The sequence below is a fragment of the Ochotona princeps genome, unplaced genomic scaffold (genome assembly GCF_030435755.1).
Source record: "Ochotona princeps isolate mOchPri1 unplaced genomic scaffold, mOchPri1.hap1 HAP1_SCAFFOLD_598, whole genome shotgun sequence".
Lineage (NCBI taxonomy): Eukaryota > Metazoa > Chordata > Mammalia > Lagomorpha > Ochotonidae > Ochotona > Ochotona princeps.
The window spans coordinates 105001-114178 of NW_026701660.1; positions in this window are offsets into that span (position 1 = coordinate 105001).

Genomic DNA, 9178 nt, shown 5'->3' on the forward strand with positions numbered 1-9178 from the left:
ATCGCCACCTAACGCACAACGAACCCGAGCCATCCGCGTCGTCAGCAGCGTGGCTACCGACACACACCAGGAGGGAAGGAACGGCGACAAGCGGGGGATACGGCACCCCATCACGTAAGGCACGTCCCTGTCGGATCGCTAGAGAAGGCTTTTCTCACCGAAGGTGGGCCGCACCCCACCAACCCCGAGCGCACCTCTCACCAGGCCGAGAGGGCCCTTCGAGGGAGCAACACCCAACCCGCGGGGCGAGCCCGAAGCCGGGCGGAGGGGTCTGCGGTAGAGGAAAGGAAGCCACCTGCCCCCACAGACGCGCAGGGGACACCAGCGGCCAAGCAAGGCCACAGGCGGCAGCAGCAGCGGCGGCGACGGGCCTGCGCTGCACCCACGCTGCCTCTTCCTTACCGCCTCGACCCCCCAGGGACTCCCACGCACCAAGCAGCACACGCCAGCGAGGCTGCGACGGCACACCCGGGAGAGAGCACACCGGGGCAGTGAAGGAGCGACGGCACCACTCGGTTCCAGGCGCCTGAGAGGCAAACGACCTGGACCGCTCCAGGAGCACCGCAGAGAGCTGAGCAGGGTCAGACTCTGCCAGACAAGCCCCGCACCACCACCGCGGGACGGGGCCCGCCCACACACCATGACACACCGACACGGCAGAGGGCGAAGGGTGTCCGCCACGTCCGAGGACCCCCGCCTGGACCCCCAACGCCAGCACCTTCAGGCGGCACAAGGCAGAGGGAGCGGAGATCGAGCCGGATTCCGCACCCCTGGCCTCTCCCACCACGCCGAGGCAGGGGAAAGAGGAACCAGGAGCCCGCAAGACAGAACGAGCAGCTCGGCAGCATTCGCCATGAATGGCCGTCCCTCGTCTGTAAGCGGCTTAGGCCCGGCCCAGGAGAGCGCCACATCACCACATCGGTCAAGTCTCGGTCTAGGATTATGACATCACGCGAGGCACAGGGGGTCACGCCCAGCGAGGACAGCTGCCAGGGGGGGGTCCGTCGGCAGCCTCGCCAGCCCCTTGCCTCTTCAGCAGCGGTGGCCAACCCCAGCGGAGGAACGCCTGACACGCACACGCGGCATAAGGCCGACGACCACTGAGACTCAGTTCTGAGGGGGTTCTGTCAGCCACCACTACGCAGCGGGCCACCTGCGGCAGAAGACGGACACGGGTATAGGACCCAGCGCCCAGCCTCACCTCTGCCGCTCTCGGGGCAAATTCTAAGCCGGAGATGGTGGCACCGTCGCAGGGCTAAGCCAGGATCGCACACCAAGCTCCCGCACGAACCCAGGCAGGGAGCTCGGCACCGGATGGGCAGGGGGAACGCAGTCCAGCGCCAGGCCGCCGGCAGCCCATCGCGCTCCCCCCTACCGCCCCAGACGCGAACCCAGGGGCCCAGCTCTTCCGGTGACAGTCACCAGGAGACAGCGTGTCAGCACCTACCTGCAGATCCAAAATGACAACTGCAGGTGTAGAAATGCCCTTCCAGGGGACAACAGGGACAACCTATGGGACACAGCCGCCCCTCAGATGGGGGCCCGGGTCACAAGTCCCCAAAAACACAGCCATCGCCCACAGGGCATGCTCCTGTGGCCACCTGGTCGACCCCAGGAGTTAGAGAAAAGCAAACAACTCTACAGCCCCACCAACGGCCCCGACCAGGTCCCCCTAGGGTGCGGGTGACAAGTGTCGGGCCGGCGGCCCAGGGCCTCAGCCCCGCCAACGGCCCCGGCCGGGTCCCCTAGTGCAGGCGACAAGTGTCGGGCCGGTGGCCGTGGCCTCGCAGCCCCGCCAACGGCCCCGACCAGGTCCCCCTAGGGTGCGGGTGACAAGTGTCGGGCCGGCGGCCCAGGGCCTCAGCCCCGCCAACGGCCCCAGCCGGGTCCCCTAGTGCAGGCGACAAGTGTCGGGCCGGTGGCCGTGGCCTCGCAGCCCCGCCAACGGCCCCGACCAGGTCCCCTAGGGTGCGGGTGACAAGTGTCGGGCCGGTGGCCGTGGCCTCGCAGCCCCGCCGACGGCCCCGACCGGGTCCCCTTGTGCAGGCGACAAGCGTCTGGGCCGGCGGCCGTGGCCTCAAGCCCCACCAACGGTCCCGGCCGGGTCCCCTAGTGCAGGCGACAAGTGTCGGGCCGGTGGCCGTGGCCTCGCAGCCCCGCCGACGGCCCCGATCGAGTCCCCTAGTGCACGGTGGCAGTGATAAAAGGGTGTGCTGGTCGACCCCATGCACTCTAGCGGTACTCCAGCCCGGTTACAATCGGGAGCGAGCAGACACCTACCCACCCCCGCAGCTGCCTGCCTGCTCACTTGCAAGCCTCCAGGCTCAATCTCCGAACAGCACACGAGCCACCAAGGTCCCAGCAGGGCTGGGACTCTCCCGCCTGCAGCTTGGGGACTTTGTCACATCCTGTCCCGGGCTCTCCACCCACTTGCTCGCCCTTGCCGGCTCCAGAATGCTCTACAGCTACAGCACGGCTGCCACCAGGTGGAGTCAGACAGCCAGCACCAAGGGACAAAGGGACAGCACGCTGGATGCACGCAGCCAGGCAATGAAGCCGAGATAGGCAGGGAAATGTGTGTCACTGCCTCCCTCCCTCCCTCCCCTCGCAGGGGGTGCTGGCTGGTCCCGGCCGCCAGGTCGGTTGCTTTGCCTTGCCTCTCATTTAGAACCAAACTGTGTCGTGACCGTCACTGGTGAAATGTTAACATTCGGTGTTGATGCATGGAACACCAGGTCGCGTGGCTTGGGGAGAATCGAGTTGTAGTAGTGAGTGACCACGCATCTACTGTGACAGGATACATCTGACCTATCAGTACAGTCTTGGGGGAAGGGTGGATAGACTTGGTCACACACAGGTAAAGGAAAACGGCAGACAGAAAATAAAATGAAAACACCGACATTGAGAGAGAAAAGGGAGAGAGAAACGGGGGGGGGGGGGGGAGAGAATGAGAACTGAAAGGAAGGCAAAACTAAGAAAGAAAGAAAAAAAAAAAAAAAAAACCAGGAAGACCAAAAACTAGGAAAGGAGAAAGACAACATAAAGGGAAGCAATGGACACAGTAGAACAAAATTTTTTGGGGGGAAAAAAAAAAAAAACAGACACACACGAGTAAAACAGATGAGGCAAGACAATAAATCCAGCATGAGGACGCGAGAGAAAAACATATATAGATTGAAAGAGAAGAGAGAAACAAGTTAAGAAGGACCAAGGAAGCCAAAGGTAAAGGAAGAAGGCAGACAGAAAATAAAATGAAAACACCGACATTGAGAGAGAGAAAAGGGAGAGAGAAACGGGGGGGGGGGGGCTGGGGGGAGGAGAGAATGAGAACTGAAAGGAAGGCAAAGGTAAGAATACAAAAAAAAAAAAAGAAGAAGAAGAAGAAAGACAAAAACTAAGAAAAGAGAAAGACAACATAAAGGGAAGCAATGGAAACATTAGGGGAGAACACACACACACACACACACACACACACACACACGCAGGTACAACGGCCAGACACACACCGATGAGGGAAGAAAATAAATCCAGAATGAGGACGCGAGAGAAAGGCCTATAAAGATTGAACGAGAAAAAACAACTCAAGAACAACCTAGGGGAAGGCAGAGAATGTAAGGATGAAGACTGTCAAATAAAGGTGGGAGTCACAAGTGAAATTCTAGGAGATGTAGGGGAGTGGGAGAAGGAGAGGAGACAGTGAAAAGGAGAAAGCGAAAGAAAGAAAGAGAGGAAAGCGGGAATCGGCGAGCAAAACAGAGAAAGAGAGAGAGAGAGAGAGAGAAACAGAGCCTAAAAGGAATGGAGAGATCCAAGAAGAAAGAACTAAGGCAACATCCCTGGGAAGGTAACAGATCCCCCCGCCTGGACGTGGCAGGAGCACCTAGAGAGGCGCGCACAGTGCAGTCCCGGCCCGGCGGAAGGACGGTTTCTGCCGCCGCGGCCCCCTCCCCCCTCCCCCCTCCCCCCACCGCCGGCACCGCCGCCACTGCTCAGCCAGCAAGCCAGAAGCCCGACTGTGCTTACTGCGCCTGCGCCAGACCGACTCTCTCCCTCCCTCCCTCCCTCCCTCCTCCTTCCTCGACCCCCCCAAACTCCACGCCGACCACCACCCCGAGGCCTCGCGAGACGCGAGACTTGTTCAGACGCGGGCGCCATCTTGGCTTCTGCCGTCAGCGCCATCTTGGCTTTCGCCTCTTGTCCGATCCGATACTGTGGCCACTAGATGGCGCGCAGACAGCACGAGTGGATTCTTGAAACACGCTGGGGTTTCTGGTTTGGAGTCAGTTGGGGTTGCGATGGGACGGGGAAGATGAAGGATGGGGGAGCAGGAAGAGCAAAGACAAGAGATCACAACGACAACACTGAGTCTCGAGCCCAGGGGTCAGTTCCAGATTCATCCCTTGGGCCACGTTTTTCCAAGCCCAGCTCTCCCGGGGAACCTCATCCAGTAATGAGAGAGAAAGAGAGAGAGAGAGAGAGAGAGAGAGAGAGAGAGAGAGAGAGAGAGAGAGAGAGAGAGAGAGAAAGAGAGAAAGACTGTCTCACAAAAATCAGAAACCCGGTTCAGTCCATCTCAATGTCCCCAACCACATTGGTACAGCAAAGATTTCCCTATACACACACAGCTACAACCCAGTCAGCGCCTCACCCCAAGTCCGTTCCCACAATCTGTGCCAAGAGACCTTTCCTCCACCCTTGTCTCTCCTGGATGTCCCTCCCTAGGCGGTATTGTCACAAAGTGTGGAAGGGCTCTCTCCCTCCTGTGTCACAGCAGCTGAGGCCAAGCTAGGCCGAAGCCAGGAGCCAGGAACAAGATGAAATCGGTGTTCCCATACGGCAAGGCCAGTGTGTCTGCTGACAGGCTGTTGAGCGTGTGTGCGGTGCCACAATGCCAGTATCCCCCACTGTCTTGCTTTCACTTTCTGTTCTCTAGTTTTATTTTTATTTATTTATTTGGCCTTGAGGTTGACTTATTTTCATTGGGAAGGCAGATTTGCAGAGAGAAGGAGAGACAGACGGACAGAAAGATTTCCATCCGCCGGTGCACTCCCCAAATGGCCACAACCACGGCCGGAGCTGACTGGATCCGATCCGAATCCAGGCGCTGGGAGTTTCTTCCAGGCCTCCCACACAGGTGCAGGGTCCCGTACACTTGGACCACCCTCCGCTGTTTTCCCAGGGCACAAACAGGGAGCTAGATCAGAAGTGGAGCCACAGGGACATGAAAGTGGAGGAAAAGCCAGTGAAGCTATTCTGCAGCGCCCTTGCGTCTGCCTGTCCTTCCTGTGAGCTCTTGCAAGACCCAAGAAGTTCCTCAGGGACAGAAAGGATGTGCCATGGAAACAGGTTAGGGATGTGAAAGGAGAGAGAGGAAAAGAGGGGAGAGAGAGAGAGAGAGAGAGAGAGAGAGAGAGAGAGATTGAAATTGAGTTAGTGAGAATGTGACAACAATTCAGTCTTCTCTGTTCCCCATTTGCAGGTAAGGTCCAGATGAGGAAAAGGAGAAAGGGAGCAGCCAGGCTGGGATTGGGCCTCTTCGCCTCTCTCTCTCTCTCTCTCTCTCTCTCTCTCTCTCTCTCTATCCCAGGAGGGGGCATCACACAGCTTTCTCTTTCCAATTTGTGAGCAGAAGTGGTTGCACGCTGAGTGGTTCCTGGCCAGGATCCAGAACATGGAGGGAGAAGTAGGTGTCAGGTAAGGCCACCTGTGAGGCCTTCACGTCGGCATAGTGGCCTTTCATTCCCAATCCACCAGAGAAATCCTCGGGCAGGAAGGGCACAGGCCAGCCCATATGTCCTCCTGCTCTGCCGTCCTCAAGTCCCCTTGACTTGTCCGCAGAGCCGACCGCACACAACACCCACAACTCAGGCACAGGTGCCCCAGTCTCTCCCTCAGAGCACCCTTTCCCTTCAGTTCCGCAGAATAAGAGATGGTGAGCTGACCCTCCAACTCTTCCGCCTCCACACCCCACCCACCCACCCACCCACGGTCCATCAAAGACAAGGGGTTGGTTGGTTGGTTGGTTAGTTGGTTGGTTGGGTCCGGCCGGCATGTTAGCCTAGTGACTAAATCCTAAAGAAAAGAAAGATAGATGTGAACGCAGAGAAGAGCTGCCTTCCAAAACACACATATAATTAGCCAGGCCGGGTTGGGGCGCAAGCCAGGCTGGATTGAACTGTGAACTGGCTAGCACCCCACAGTTCGCAGGAGGGCTGGGGATGGACCAGGCCAGGCTAGGTTGCCGTACCCCAGCCCAATGGCGATAGCTGGGACTGGTGGTGGGCCATCTCAGATTGTGCCACAGCACCCACTGGCGCACGCAAGAACCGGGGGTGGTGCGGTGGGGGTGGTGGAGAGGGAGCGTGAGAACCGGAATCAAGTTAGGGCGCTGCACCCAGTCAGGCAAAAAGAGAGCCAAAATGGCTGGGCGGGTGGGTGGGTGCGTTGCGGGCGGGCGGGCGGGCGGGCGGGCCAGCCGGATTAGGCCACAACACCCAGCTGTCAGCAAAGCGCCGGGACTGCCTGGGTGAAAAAATTACATCAGGCAGGCCGGCCGGACCGCATTAGCCCCCAGACGGTCCCAAGATCTGGGGCTGGGAGCCCGCCAGCCTGCTAGGGGAACGCCAGGCAGGCAGGCAGGCAGGCAGGCAGGCAGGCAGGCAGGCACTCCTCCTGTCAGCTAGGCCGTAGCTCCCGTCGGAGAGCACGTTAAGGCCTGCCTGAACTAAAACAGCAAGCTACCCATAGATCATCAGGCCGTATGTGCCAAACATACAAGGCCTGGGCCAGAGATGTCGACAGCGTGCATCTCCCCGGACCAGACAAGAAGACGAGGGGAAGGCAAGAGTTGTTGCTTGGGCCAGGCGTGTGCGGTTGCCTAGTGGCTCCATTTCTCGGCCTGTACGTGCCGAGATCCCATACGGGTGCCGGTTCGAGTCCCAGCTGCCCCACTTCCGTCCAGCTCCCTGCCTGTGGCCTGGAAAAGCGGTCGAGGATGGCACAAAGCCTTCGGTATCGGCAGCCGCCTGTGTGGCGGAGACCGACCGGGAAGAAGCTCCCGGCTCCTGGTTTTGGTTCTGCTCAGCCCCGACCACTTGGGGAGGGAACCAGCCAGCGGGCAGGAGATATTTCTTTCTGTCTCTCCTTCTCTCAGCAACACCCCTCCCAACCACACACACACACACACACACACACACACACACACACACCCCTCCCAACCACACACACACACACACACTCACACACACAGACACGCGCACGCGCGCACAGGGTCCTCCTGACTGGCGTGTGGCTGCCGGCTCCACCTCAGGATCCTTCACCGTCCAACAATAAGAACCAGATTGGGTTGAAGAACAGTCAGGAAACACCACTGTTCCTGCTAGGACAGGAGGTGGACTGAACAGGGCTGGCTCATGGACCCACTGGTATGCGTGAAACCTGGCACTGGGAGAGTTTCTGATGGAGGAGCCTGGGCAACTCCTCTGGCAGGACACAGTCCCTGCAGGTAAGCGCAAGCAGCACAAATAGGAAACAGCCCAGAACAGGCTATGGAAATTATCCCACTGGTATACACATGGCATGGATTGGGGGCAAGACCAGGCTGAACCTGTTCACATCACCCGCTGGTGAGTCCGAGCGCCAGAACAGAGTGTGGGTCGAGCCAGGTTCGGTTGCGACACATACTAGTACACAATAAGGAATGCCAAGGTGAGGTGAGCCGTACCAGATGTGGTTGCAGCGCCCAAACAGCACATGTGATAGTCAGGGGGAGGAGGCAAAGCTGACAGGGGAATGTGGGCTCCCCTGCTGGACAACTACTTCCCGACTAGGCTGCAGCTCCAACCGGTCTGCGTGAGGACCGAATATGAAGCGGGCAGGATCGAACCGGACTACGACACCCGTCGGTTCACGAGGAAGACAGGCCTGGAAACAGAACGAACCCGGCAATCCCAACGACCAGCATGATCATAAGCCGATCGGTGTGACGGACGGTGTTGGACTGTGTACTAGCAGACTCGCGCAGAAATCAGGCCTGTGATCATCTCAGATGAAGTTTCTTTGGAGAGAGATCCCTCCAACTGAACTGCTGATCTTAGAACCCCAACCATGAAGAGACTGTCAGCCAGTGGATTCTGAATAGGGTTCATTGCGATTGGAACTGAGACATTGGCAGCAGTCCAGAACTGATGAACTATCAGAACTGTATGAGCAGGAGCCTCAGAGCGTGCCTCCCGTTGGGGATCTGGGATGGGTGGGAGGTTGGGTGGGGCTTTTCCCTTTTTTTTTTTTTTTTTTTTTTTTCCCCTGACCCCAGATACAGGGTAAAATGATATTGATGTGGAAACAATGGTATTTCCCACTTTCACCCTGTAGCCCTTGACACTCTGTTCCCTAATCAACCAAGTAAGATTATTAAAAAATAATTTTTAAAAAAAGGTATATCAGGTTTTACAATTTCATTAATTTTTATGAATGGGTAGTATTCTATAGTGTTTGTGTGCCACATTTTCTTTATTCTGTCACCCGCTGATGGGTATCTGTGTTGATCCCGTATCTGGCTATTGTGAATTGAGCTGTGATAGCTGTAAGGGTGCAAATAACTCTCTCATATGCATTTTCATTTGGATAAAATCATAGGGCTGCGACGCTGGTTCGTATGCAGACTTTTAGATACCATTTGTTTTTTATCCAATTGGGAAACATGAGATATTTTAATGAAATTATAACTGGATAAGAAATGAGTTTTATGAAGCATGGTGGCCACTTGGGGAGTGAACCAGCCAGTGGGCAGGAGATATTTCTTTCTGTCTCTCCTTCTCTCTCTATATATATTATATCTGAGTTTCAATAAAAATAAAATGGATGGATGGATGGATGGATGGATGGATGGATGGAGGAATTGTTTTTTCTGAACAGGCACCGACTGTGAGATGTAAGTAAGGCTCTGGACTGCTGTGTCCTGGTCGCTCGGTCCAACGCCGATCCAAGCAGAGAACCGGGCCTGGCACGGGGCACAGGCCTAGTATATTCCTGCAACCCCTCCCACCGCCCCTCCACCCCCGCCCCGCGCACCTGCACAAGGACAGGTAAGGGGTTCCTCTCTGTGTTTTGAGTAATCGGTTCAGCTAGATCGTTCTATTGAGAGGGAGGGATGCTTGATGTTGAGCAGTTCTGCTTG